Source organism: Protomyctophum parallelum, assembly GCF_964188405.1.
Source record: "Protomyctophum parallelum genome assembly, chromosome: 2".
Taxonomy (NCBI): Eukaryota; Metazoa; Chordata; class Actinopteri; order Myctophiformes; family Myctophidae; genus Protomyctophum; species Protomyctophum parallelum.
The window spans coordinates 977,812-991,033 of NC_139699.1; the positions used below are offsets into that span (position 1 = coordinate 977,812).

Consider the following 13,222-nt stretch of genomic DNA (forward strand, 5'->3'; position numbering starts at 1 on the left):
ATATAGTTGACCATTTACCTTTAGTTGCTGATTATGTTTAGAGATCCTGTGACTTCAGGACTGTCTGTGACTCACTGTGAATGCTGTTAGTTTGCACCATGTTGTCATCTGTGGAAATCAAACTATCATGCTATGTCTACTTTACTAATTAATACACTACTGTAGTAACTGTAACCCTTCATTCTGACAAATTATATAAATTGAAGACAACACATCTTGAAGATGTCCCTTGAACTTATTGAAATTAAACTAGGATTGAGACAAGGGATTGTCAGCAATTTGAATGGGGGATTCCAGAAAATAGTGTAGTATCCTGTGGTACTATTACTATATATACTATTATTATAAGACATTATTGGTTACAATTAGTATCTCTTTGTGACATTGATAGCTTATTCTGTGATCATTTGTGTAACTTATTGTGCAGAATCTGTGGTCTGTAGGGCCTAAAATGTTTTGAAGGGCCTCATTAGTAACATTATCACACTAGAGCACATAATACTATGTTTATTTCACTACTGTTTTCAGTTCACTTTACTGACCAGGAGATGGCAGTAATAGAAAGAATATAAAGTCTTCTGGGCTTTTCGATGTGAGCCTATCCCTTATGTAATGTGAAGATATTACATACATTATGTGTTGTAGTTTAAGACAAGAACCGAAGGTTATAATGCGCTGCTTTGTCTCTAAGCACAGTTCAACATCCATAAGCTGCCCCAAATTAAACAAAAAACAGTTGGTGGTATAGTTTTAGTAAAGTTAGCAGACAATGAGAAAATGTTCATTTTTTTGTGATTGTGGTCATTTGTGTATACAATGTAGTCCTACCCTCATTTCCTATCTGTCATGCAAACCCCTTTCAGAGAAAGCTGAGTATGTTTCACACTCTGAACCTCTCGTTTCTTTCACCCTTGATTCTGGCAGCTCCCTATATTCAGCCTTCATTATCTGCACTTACAGCTTTGACTCTACCACTGCAATTACATCCTCAGCTGCGCTGATTAATGTAACATGGAGGCATTCCACAAAAAAAAAAAGGTTTTGAAAAGACATTTCCAGACACTTACCGGGGAGTAGCTGTGGTGCAGCTTGTTTAATGTAGATAGGCCCTGGCCTGTCATATTGCAATAAGATGTTTTCAATGGCTGTTTGAGAGTTCTCTTAACCTCCAGTGTAGGACTGGGAGAGAGACGATAGTGTGAGGACAGTGATTAATTTAATCTATTTCACTCCTGACTTTAGATGGGGGTCTGCCAGCTGTCAGTTTTTGGGGGAACATACATTTCTCTATTGTCGGAACATATTCCCTGGATGACCATTCATTAGTATGTCTCTGCCGCTTTCTACTTAACCTTCCATTCTTTCTCTGGCAATCGCATAATCAATCACTGTCCCATTACTTGACAAGGCAGATGGAGAGTGTGTGTACGAGTGAGGAAAAACCTTTTGGCCCGTCTCGCAGAGTTGCAAGAGGAATGGCGACTTCAGAGGGCTATAGCGCGGGCAGAAAACATAGGCCCAGTAAATATTCAATTTAAAGGATTCGCAGATAAGGCGTGTTGAAAAATGGAGGCGGCACCCATTCTTCTAGATAAGCGAAGACGGAGCCATCTGGAGGCTGGGAGATAGCGAACTCCCACGCCATCCCCGAGACCTCGCTCTCATCTGCAGCAGAAGCAGCGAAGACGGGAGGGAGGAAAAATAGAGTGTGTGCACTCGCTTTGAGTGCACACAATGAGTTCAAAATGAATTAATTCACACTTGGTGCATGAGGTTAGCCTGTTGCCACTCGCAGTAGATAAGCGTGATTGGCCTTTCTTAACATAATGTTCTTATAGTTCATTTCGTAGCCAATCAATCATTGTAACGCTTGATTTGCATCATCATGCAGAATAGTGCAATCATTGTTTTTCCTTTTTTTTCATATTGATTACGGTTGTTGCAAACAGCGCTGATGAATTGCTTTCTAAGTCTGCCGCAAACAAACATCATTTAAATTTATTACTGGAACAAAAGTCTGTTTGTAGTCTGTGACAGGGACTTTATGTGGCCTCAGCATACATTAAACAGTTCATGAATCCATTAACTTATTCTCATCACTTCATTAAACTGTTACTTAAACCCCATAGTGGTTCCAAAACCTTTAAGCCCGCAAGACCCCAAAAAATTATGTTTGCCGGGACCCAAACTATAGTGAAAATAGCAGATCTACAAGCTCACAACGTGTGACTTCACACCACATTGTGAGCTCGAAGATCGGCTATTTTCACTACTTCTTTGGTCACATCTTGCTTGCTTGCTTAATTGGGTCGTCCACTCACAGTTAACAGTCTTTGTATTGAGTTTGTGCTTAAAATGTACTGTAAATTCTACAAACTGTTAATAAATATTTCAATCAATCAATCAAACTCTCAACGAAGGCGGTCACATTTTGGAGATGCAAGGAAGTCAGGGCGTATTCGCACGCAGCGACCGGCAGCAAGGAGTAGAGGGTTTGGTGTGTATGTGTTCTTTCGTTTCCTTATGTCTCAAACCTCTACGATCTGCTGTAAACCAAATCCCCCCCCTCCCCCCCCCCCCCCGGGTACATTAGCCCATTCTGACCTGAGATCAGATTCATACGAGGTTTCCACTGGACACACCACTGGTCTGATTAACCCATTCTGACCTGAGATCAGATTCTAAAAAAAAATGTCAGTCGTTCTTCGATTTTTCAAAAATAGCAGACCTACAAGCTCGTAGCGCGCCACTCGGTGGCGCGCTATGAGCTTGTAGATCTGCTATTTTTCAATAGCTAAAGCACGACACGATGCCAACACCAAAATGGGTTCCCGTTCAGAATGGGTTAATAAAGAACTTGAACTTGAACTACTAATTAAACTGTTTGTTTTGGAATTCACAAAATTATTGAAAATAATCATTGCATTGTGTTTTAATTCATGTGGAAAAAACAAACAAAAGGGGGTCTCATAAAAATGGGCCCCTCCTTTTATCCCTCTAGCTACAACAAATATCTTCTCCCCAGATTATGGATTAAAATAATCACACCCGTGTGAAGTGAGGGGTGCTCTTATCATGTACATCATCATGATGTAACATGTCGATTTGCTCAGACACACAATTATGAGGTAAATTCTCCATTCATTGTCAATGGCATTTAATGTCTATAGCCTAATATAGGAGGGGCTTGCCCCCCTCAAAAACATAATGGGACCCAATGCCTCCCTGCTTGGCACTCAGCATCTAGGTTTAGATTGGGGGTAAGTCCCACATGGCTCTGCAAGGCTTACTTACTTATACTTAGTCTAGGGTTAATACAGTAGGTAACGCCAACAAAACATAGCTTCACATAGATTCAGCTGGTCTCTGGCAGTCCTTCAGGGGGGAAATTGTTTTCCTCATATTGCATAATAGGCCAACAGTCAGACTAGGTAAATGTATGCATAGGATGCTGTGCAGACAGAAGGGGGATATTATATTTCAGGCCCTGGCACATATCTCTGCCAAATCCACCTTGATTACTTCTTTGAAAACAAATGTAATTGGGCAACATAGACTCTCTGCTTGCGAATAACCTTGGCCACACTCTCACAAAGCATCTTGTTGACTTCAGCGCTGTGCTATTTCGCGCCCGCCACATTGGATTTGGCTCTGGGGGTAATGCTTTTGTCACAGTGTTTTATCTGTCCTCTCACTCAGGTGCGCTATCCTGTTAGTTCTAATTACCCCCTTCTGCATTTTACTCCTTGCCCAGAATTCTTAATGCGTGATAGCTTATTCAGGTCGATTTGAGATTTACTTGTGGCGGCGCTATCTGTGTGACCTGCATCATTGACTGACTCTCCTGCGGGCTCTTGGGTGAAAGCTGTTAACTCCGTGATAACAACGACCTGAAGTGATAACCTTCCGGCAGTCTTGAGGACATGCAGTTTGTTCCATATGGGGTTTATTGCAGTCGCAGCATTTCTTATTCAACCTTGAGTCCTCTCTCTGCTTTGCTCTGATTCTCTTAATGGGATCGAGAAGAAGGTTAATCGCTGTGTCGGCCATATAGACGTTTGGAAATGCTGCGTGGCACATTCACACATTTGTATGATGCAAAAGATTAATTCTGTCACACAAAAAAAACGATAGGAATGGTGTTTTCTTCTTCTTCTGTTATTTAACCCATTCTGACCTGAGATCAGATTCATGCGAGGTTTCCGCCGGACACACACTGGTCTGATGAACCCATTCTGACCTGAGATCAGATTCTAAAAATGTCAGTCGCTCTTCGATTTTTCAAAAATAGCAGACCTACAAGCTCGTATCGCGCCACTCGGTGGCGCGATATGAGCTTGTAGATCTGCTATTGTTCAATAGCTAAAGCATAACAGGATGCTGACACCAAAATGGGTGCCCGGTCAGAATGGGTTAAATTGTTACAGAGCTGTTTCTGCATTTCTGAGGCGCCTTTGATTAATTTACTTTATTAGGCTGAGTAGTGCCTTGGCAGATTTTCATTAAGATCAGGAGAAAAAGGCTCCACACACAATTCCACTTGTGAAAGGTTATTATACCCAGAAGACATGGTTGATTAAGTGGAAAAAGTCCTTAAGGCCCACTAGGGATGAAATAATTCTCGGGCGAATTAATGGTTTCTATTTGTCTGATTTTTGTTTAGAAGAACGTTCAAACAAAAGGTATGTAGAAACCTTTAATCCACGGAAATCAATATGAACGCTGCTCAGATGTGCTTTTCCACTACGTTATGCCCGGAGTTGATTTTAATGCATTTACCATTGATGTTTACAATTTATGGTTCAGCTGTGCTCCTTTCTGCCACTGAGGATACCTAAAAGGTGTGAAAACGCAGGCAGGCGATGCATAAAAATGTGTATTTTTAGAACGTCCACAACTGTTCCAATTTTGTTGTCAGTCAAGCTGAAGTATAGCGTGAGCTTGTCTATTTTGCTCATCTTAGGCCTGGTTGTCAAGCATTATTATCTCTTTGAGAAAGGGCAGAATATGCCACAAGCGACACGATGTGGTTCACAACAGATATGGGTGTGTGAGCCTATGGGTGTAGAAAAGGGGAGGAATGTAGCATTGGTGTGGCACGTTACCTTGGATTCATATTTTGCAGGGGTACACAATGGTGTTCAGCTCTGTCAAAGCTAGTTTTAATCCTTTTCTCCAGTGTGTTGTGATGTTGTGTTGCTATCTTAACCCATTCTGACCTGAGATCAGATTCTATAAACGTCTTCTACATCCTGACAGTTTTCATTCTGACCTGAGATCAGATTCTATAAACGTCTTCTACATCCTGACAGTTTTCTGAAAAAGCTATGTTTCTATGTCAGTCGTTCTTCGATTTTTCAAAAAAATAGCAGATCTACAAGCTCGTATCGCGCCACTCGGTGGCGCGATATGTTTTTATTTTTAAATATCTAAAGCATAACATAATGCTAACACCAAAATGGGGTTCCCGTTCAGAATGGGTTAATGATAATCTGTGCCTGTATTCTGCCCTAGGCACTTCTGTCAGACTGACTTGGTTTAGGAGCTGTGTCTTATCACCAGCTATGTCGTTAATCAGCTATTTTTCTTTCTTTGCTGCAGACAAATTTCACTGCCGGTTCTGTTATCAAAAGATCAGCATACTGTGATTTTCCTTTCAATCAGAGCTCTGCAAAGTCGGCCGTGACAAACGTCTATAAGTAAGAAAGACAAAGTGCAAAACAAATCTTCCATGGCAAATAATTTATTTGACTTCCTATTCTTTGATATTTAATAAAACAGACAAAATTGGTATGCTTTGCATTCATCATTTCACGGATGCTTTGAGTAATTTGTACTTTATAGTCATTTAAGTTCTCAGCTCTGCCTTGTGCAATGTGCATTTCTAAAGGTCACATGATGAGAGAATATGAAAGAGATGACAGTAGTATGATTTTGACAAATGAGTTAGTCCACAGGCTACAGATGGTTAACTGTGACGCAGGGAGCCACAACCTGGAACCTGTACAGCTCATGGCTTATTCTTGTGGTGTTGTTGTTGTTGATGGTGGTGGGTGGGTGGTGTGAAATGGGATGTGAATCTGTTAAAAGATTGTATAGCGTAAACACACCTCATCCCAGCGTTGTGGGCTTAAGAGACTGCGTCTGACGTGCTGAGAGGCACACCCCGTAAATGCTGTTCATTGTACAGAGGCAAGCATAGCTTCCCCAGCCAAGCTGACCTCTATAGAGCTGGAGAGAGACGGCTACTCAGTTCCTCTCAGAAAGCATTGTTCCGTCTGAGTGAGTGCTCTGATTGTCTCAGCACTGTGCTTTGAGCGGAGGGCAGCGTGGAATTAACTCCTCTGATTCATTCCTCTCTGCCCGCTTGACACCAATTCAGCCAGTCAGCGCGTCGGGGGGGACCGAGCCTCCCTCCCCCAAACACACTCTCTTGCTGTCGGGGGAAAAAACGCCGTACAGTAGCGGACCGGACGGTCTCTTGCAGGCCGCCGTTTGGAGGGCTTCTGCGCCCTCTCTCTCTTCCCACAATGCACCGAGGGTCTCCGGAGGCTGGTAGCCTGGTTCGCCGGGGTCCAGGGGGTCTTTGGAAAGGAGAATGCTGATGGAGGGCACGGTCCGCTGCACTGTCATCTCCGACGACCCGCCCTCGTGACTCTCCCACACTTCCTTCACCCCCTTGTACGCAGCTTGGTCAGTTGGTGCAGACCGCCCACTTTGCGTTTCATGATCTCGGCACAGGTGATGGTCTTGGTGACGGCACGGCCCGACCCGGTGAAGACGACCTGCCGCAGCCCGCCGCCGTCGCCCTTCTCCCCCTGCATGCGTGCCATGGCGAAGCCCATCAGGTTGCGGATCTTGCTTCCCTCTTTCACTCTCATCTCCAGCACGCCGGAGGCCAAGCCCGGGAAAGGGCAGGGGGGAGTCCTCCTCCGTCCGGCACACCTTTTTAAATCCCCCTTGCCCTAGTTTTAGTGCAGGCGGAGGAGGAGGAGGAGGAGGTGGTGGAGGAGGAAGAGGACTAGGTAGCTGGACAGGCGTTGCGAGACTGGACACGGCGGACATGTTGACCACTGACGACGGCACCACGCTGCAATAAGCTTGACCCTGGTAGGCGGGGGGTGGGTCGCCGACGTTACTCCGATCTCTGTGTGGATCTGTCTGCTGGGCTCCAGCCCGGGGTAAGGCCCGATCTGTCTGCTGGGCTCCAGCCCGGGGTAAGGCCCGATCTGTCTGCTGGGCTCCAGCCCCGGGTAAGGCCCGACGGCCTCTCTGGCCAGGTACGGGCCCTGGCCGCTGATCACTCACACCCCGTGAACATCTCGTCTCTTCCCCCCTGAACGACCTCTCGTCTGCTACAAGTTCAGTCCACTCACACACTTCCCACATGGAAACCGCTCAGCATCATTTTCAGTGCCACTCCTCCGACACCCCCCCCCCCCCCCTCTCTCCCTCTCTCTCTCTCTCTCTCTCTCTCTCTCTCTCACAGTCAACAGCTGTAAAGTTTCAAGACTTCACATAAGACATATTGCCCGGCTTCCCCAGAGTCTTTAATGCTGGCTCTCAGAAGGGGCTGCAGAAATAAGATAAACGGCTGGCTGGTGAATTAAGAGCAGAGCGGCGACACCATTTGAAGACGTTCTCAATTTCACAAAAACACAAAGGACTATTTGGAAAGTGTTCGGCAGACAGATGATCAGCCTGAATTATCCTCGTTATCCCTTATTGTCCTGAATTCATGCACTGTTTTTATCCTAATGTCTGTAAAACAACATAGAGCACTTTTTTTCCCTCTAAATCTCCTTCAACCAAACTTTCAAAAGAGAAAGCTAAAGTACCGTGGTAAAACAACACTCCACCTTCCGCGTTCAAAGTCCAGCGCGACTCATGTTGGCGCGGCAATCCGTCGACACCCGTGAACTCTGGTCTGACCTCGTGGGGCTGTTTCCAGACCTCGTGGGGCTGTTTCCAGACCTCGTGGGGCTGTTTCCAGACCTCGTGGGGCTGTTTCCAGACCTCGTGGGCTGTTTCCAGACTCGTGGGCTGTTTCCAGACCTCGTGGGGCTGTTTCCAGACCTCGTGGGGCTGTTTCCAGGTGTCGTACCTCTGGATGAGGGTCGTCCGGATGATGTTTTTAGCCTCGGCTCCTCTCTGGCCTTCCAGTGTTGGCGGGGGGGGGGGGGGGGTTGCTGAGGTTTGGAACCGGGCGTGGGTGGCGGCGAGGAGGGGCAGGGGGGGGGGACGTCCCTCCCTGGAGCGCTCCTCAGTGTGGTCTCCAGTGATGCTGTTGGAAAGTGTGCTCTGTTCCCCCACAAAGAGACGTAAGGGACAGGAGCTGCCTCGCAAATGCTCACAGGAGGAGTGTCTGTGTAGTTGAGGGGGAGCGTGAGGAAAGGGGAGACAGCCCTCTTAAAGGCGCAGGTTTCTTTTCATCCCTCAGACGCGTGTTCTCCCCGGCGCAGCTGAGAGATTGCCTTCTGTCGGGGAGAGAGAGGGGAAAGGCAGGGCGGCGGCACACATGTCCCTTTAAGAGCCCGAGCGCAGATCCCCGGCAACTTTGTCAATCTCTTTAGAGGACGTTCCAGTGCATGTGTTCAACGTACATGACTGATTAAACTTGAGTTCTGAAATAGAGACTCAGTCAACCTTTAAAAAATGCATTTTCAGCTGTGAAACAATGAATTAAATTAGCTCTGTTATAATTGAAAACATCCTTCAGAGAGCCACTGAAAGTCCAGCGCCATTAAATTGCACTGTACTTAGCCTTTATCCTATTAGATGTTTTATTTTTTTCCCCCCCTCCCTGACCATTTACAATTTACATAATGCCCTGCTAATAGCTTCATCGCCGAGGCAATCAAGTAGCACGCGCACAACGAATGTCTGTCTCTCATCATGCTCCAATTGTTATATTGTTACACGGGTCGGAGCCAACCTTGTCATCAAGGACACCCGGGACGCGGACGCACAGAGCCGTGTCTTCTCCACGTTCGACGTGCCATTGAAATGGCGCGGCTGTCTTCATTAGTCGTGTGGGGTGGTGGTGGTGGTGGTGGTGGTGGTGGGGTTGTGGTGGGGGCGTCTATACCGTGCAGGTGAGTGATCTAGGTGCACGCTGACAGCCTGGGTAATAAGCCTCATAATGGGCCCTTCCATCAACCAGCGGAGGGCGCTCGCTGGCCCCTCACGTTCGACGCCGCGGCACACGCCAGACAGCTGCGGTGGCGCACAGCGCTCGGCCCGGGTTTCCCGGCCCACGACAGACGGGTGGATTTGTTTGGGTGTGTGACTGACAGACGGGGGAATAGGTAAAGACAGCGCACTGAAGCTGAACCTATATATACCAGGCCAGGAGACGAGCCAGACGACTCCCTAACCGCTGCATGCTCTCCTCTGGCTGAGCTCCCCCCTTGGTGCTCCGTTTGTACGGAGTTTAACCCATTCTGAACGGGCACCCATTTTGGTGTCAGCATCATGTTATGCTTTAGCTATTTAAAAATAGCAGATCTACAAGCTCATATCGCGCCACCGAGTGGCGCGATACGAGCTTGTAGGTCTGCTATTTTTGAAAAATCGAAGAGCGACTGACATTTTAGAATCTGATCTCGGGTCAGAATGGGTTCATCAGACCAGTGTGTGTCCGGCGGAAACCTCGTATGAATCTGATCTCAGGTCAGAATGGGTTAACTGAAATACCCTATGTTACTAGGCCTTCTATATCACTCAATGTTTCATGCCAAGGGCTCCAAAAATCATAATGTATAATTGGCGGCCGACCCCCCCCCCCCCCCCCATCTAAACATATGTTGTTCCAGAGGGGCACCCACAGAAGCAAACATTTGAATTAAAATCGGTCGCTCTGAAAGAATATTCCAAGGTTTTGCGCCACATTTTCACGATAGAAATAAATAAATAGCAGACCTACAAGCTCGTAGCGCGCCACTCGGTGGCGCGCTATGAGCTTGTAGATCTGCTATTTTTCAATAGCTAAAGCATAACATGATGCCGACACCAAAAGGGGTGCCCGTTCAGAATGGGTTAAACCAGAAAAAGGGGGGGGGGAAAAAAACCCATGGCCAAAGCCCCGTTCTGAATGTGAGGCTAATTCACTGTGGCATGTGTATTATATTGGATCCCCATGGTAATCAAGGAAAAAATAAGGAAAGCTTGTCCTGTGTCCCCCCCCCCCCCCCCCCCCCATCTCCCCCCATCGCTTCTTTTACACCCCCCCACTCGTCACAGTGCAAAAACTCAGAGATGGAAAGTGCCTTTTATTATTATGCTAGCTATAGCCTGGTGGATCAATACGACTCGATTAGCTATAGCCTGGTGGATCAATACGACTCGATTAGCTATAGCCTGGTGGATCAATACGACTCGATTAGCTATAGCCTGGTGGATCAATACGACTCGATTAGCTATAGCCTGGTGGATCAATACGACTCGATTAGCTATAGCCTGGTGGATCAATACGACTCGATTAGCTATAGCCTGGTGGATCAATACGACTCGATTAGGAGTCTTTGGTTGAGGGTATAAACGTGTCGATACTTATTGACGCGCATCTTCACAGACGGCGTCTCTTTGGTCACACGTTTATTTAACCCATTCTGACCTGAGATCAGATTCATACGAGGTTTCCACTGGACACACACACTGGTCTGATGATGAACCCATTCTGACCTGAGATCAGATTCATAACGAGGTTTCCACTGGACAACACACTGGTCTGATGATGAACCCATTCTGACCTGAGATCAGATTCTAAAAAATGTCAGTCGTTCTTGTCGATTTTTCAAAAAATAGCAGACCTACAAGCTCATAGCGCGCCACTCGGTGGCGCGCTATGAGCTTGTAGGTCTGCTATTTTCAATAGCTAAAGCACGACGTAATGCTAACACCAAAAGGGGTTCCCGTTCAGAATGGGTTAATTTATATGGGGTGTGAGGGTAGAGCTATTTATGTCCACAAAAACCATCCTATACTGTATAGCTACTATACAGGAGACACAGCAACACATGTCTCCTTTCCTTTGACACAGCACTTTTTATTTTCTTTTTTGCTAGAGAGAGAGAGAGAGAGAGAGAGAGAGAGAGAGAGAGAGAGAGAGGAGAGAGAGAGGAGAGAGAGAGAGAGAGATAGATAGAGAGAGAGAGATAGAGATAGTGAGAGAGAGAGATAGATAGAGAGAGAGAGAGGGGGGGGGGGACCCCTTACCAACAGAAGTGATCATTCTGTTGTTTGGAAGAAATTACCCTCATCAGTCATACGGAGATGCACAGCTGCCTAAGGGGGATCTGGTAATGTTACTGCATAAATAAACTGTGTGTGCGTGTGTGTGTGTGTGCGTGTGTGCGTGTGTGCGTGTGTGCGTGTGTGTGTGTGTGCGTGTGTGCGTGTGCGTGCGTGCGTGCGCGTTTTTATTGTGTGCGTGTGCCATACAAACAGAGAGACCGAGATAGAGGTATAGAAATGAATCAGATATAAATGTATAAAAAAAGTATGACAAATGACCAATGTGGCTATAATCTATAATCTATAATGTCCGCTCTTTACATAATAATTTTGGAGCTTCATTTGTTTAACCTAAAAAAGCTGTCCTCCTTTTCCTGCGGGAGAGATTGAGCAATAGAGTGGCCCTGCTTCTCGTTTTCAAACATGCGTTTTAGGCGTTGCCTCCATCTAAAATGCTGAGCTGTTCTCCAGGATTTTCCTTTTCCATTGTTATTCCATTGTGTGAGTGTGTCCATAATGGCCTTATTTCATATTTTATTGTTTGACAGTGTAGCGCTATAGCGTATATCAAAAAAGACCAATCTACAAGCTCAGCTGAGCATTTAAAGCCATGCCCTGCACAATAGACAATATAAGGTTTAAAATAGTGCAATATGTTATAAATATTTAACCAAAGAAATGTATTAACAAGAGCTTTTGACTAACTATATTGGATCCTTTGGAAGTGGAACCCAGGTTCATTTATCCATGTCCTGAAAAGGAATGGTCTACTTTAGCACTGAACAAGGTTTGCACCTGATCGCAAGTCTTTTGTCTGTTTTTCTACTTTCACTGGCCACATATAGCAGTGCTAAAGCTGTATTGCATGTGTGCATGTGTGCATGTGTGCATGTGACATTAAAACTCCTTGAACGCCGACGAGACTGAAGAAAGCCACCAGGGCTGCATGTTGACCTACAGACATGCATGGGTTGGAGTAGAATGGCTGTATTTACACACACACACACACACACACACACACAGACACACCTCTCTCTCTCTCCACAGAGGGGGGGCCCACCTGCTCTGCTGCCTCTTCGACACACTTCGTTGTACCCCGGCCCTCACTCGGTCTGACCTTGGCTCTGAGAGTTGACAGGCTGGACATTCTCTCCAGTATACCAGGGCTCCAACACTGCCTTCAGTCTCTCCACCTCCACCCTCTCACTATTGTTGCATTTATTTTTCACTTCTGCCCACCCGCGTTTAACCACAGAGAGAGCCATTTATTCTGAAAGACCGTGGCAAATTGTACTGGAGTGTGCATCTCTCTCTCTCTCTCTCTCTCTCTCTCTCTCTCTCATAGTCTGTCTCTGTGCCATGCACCTCTGACTGCTCAGCTGGTCGCTGTTATATAAATTATAAGGCGTGTGTGGTCCCTTTCGGTGTGTGTTTGCAGCAGCGCAGCAGAGAGTCGGTTGGGAGAGCCACTCGCAGGGCTGCATAGGTTCCGGCTGCGGCAGCCGGTCGAACGCCTTACGCTAACCGCGAGAGTTTCACGGTCATCAAACAATGGTGGCCCGGAGGCTGTCATTTCGCTCCATGTGGAGCTTTGGCAGTTCTGCCCCACAAACTCCCAGACGGGCCCGGCATGGGGGGGAGGCAACAACACAACAACACACGTGCAAAGCCATATATACATTACACAGTAACAACAACACAACAACAACACAACACAACACAACAACACAACAACACACAACAACACAACAACACAGGTGCAAAGCCATATATACATTACACAGTAACAACAACACAACAACAACACAACAACACACGTGCAAAGCCATATATACATACAACTCTGAGATGGAAAAAAGGACGACCAAAAGGACCCGCAAAGGGTCCATTTGGTTGCCTTTGTTCACCCTCAGATTTACAGATGGATAGATTAATGTGTCCACACACACACACACACACACACACACACACACACACACACACACAC

At 46.2% G+C, this 13,222-nt stretch overlaps 1 pseudogene across 1 annotated transcript; it reads right to left on the reverse strand.

The window, feature by feature from the left end:
- Window positions 1–5,739: 5,739 nt before the first annotated feature.
- On the reverse strand, window positions 5,740–7,414 carry LOC310854779 (annotated as a pseudogene). Its single transcript, XR_014571038.1, has 2 exons — window positions 7,266–7,414; window positions 5,740–7,193 (listed from the first exon to the last, which is right to left on the reverse strand). The product of XR_014571038.1 is annotated as an uncharacterized misc_RNA (transcript).
- Window positions 7,415–13,222: the final 5,808 nt, after the last annotated feature.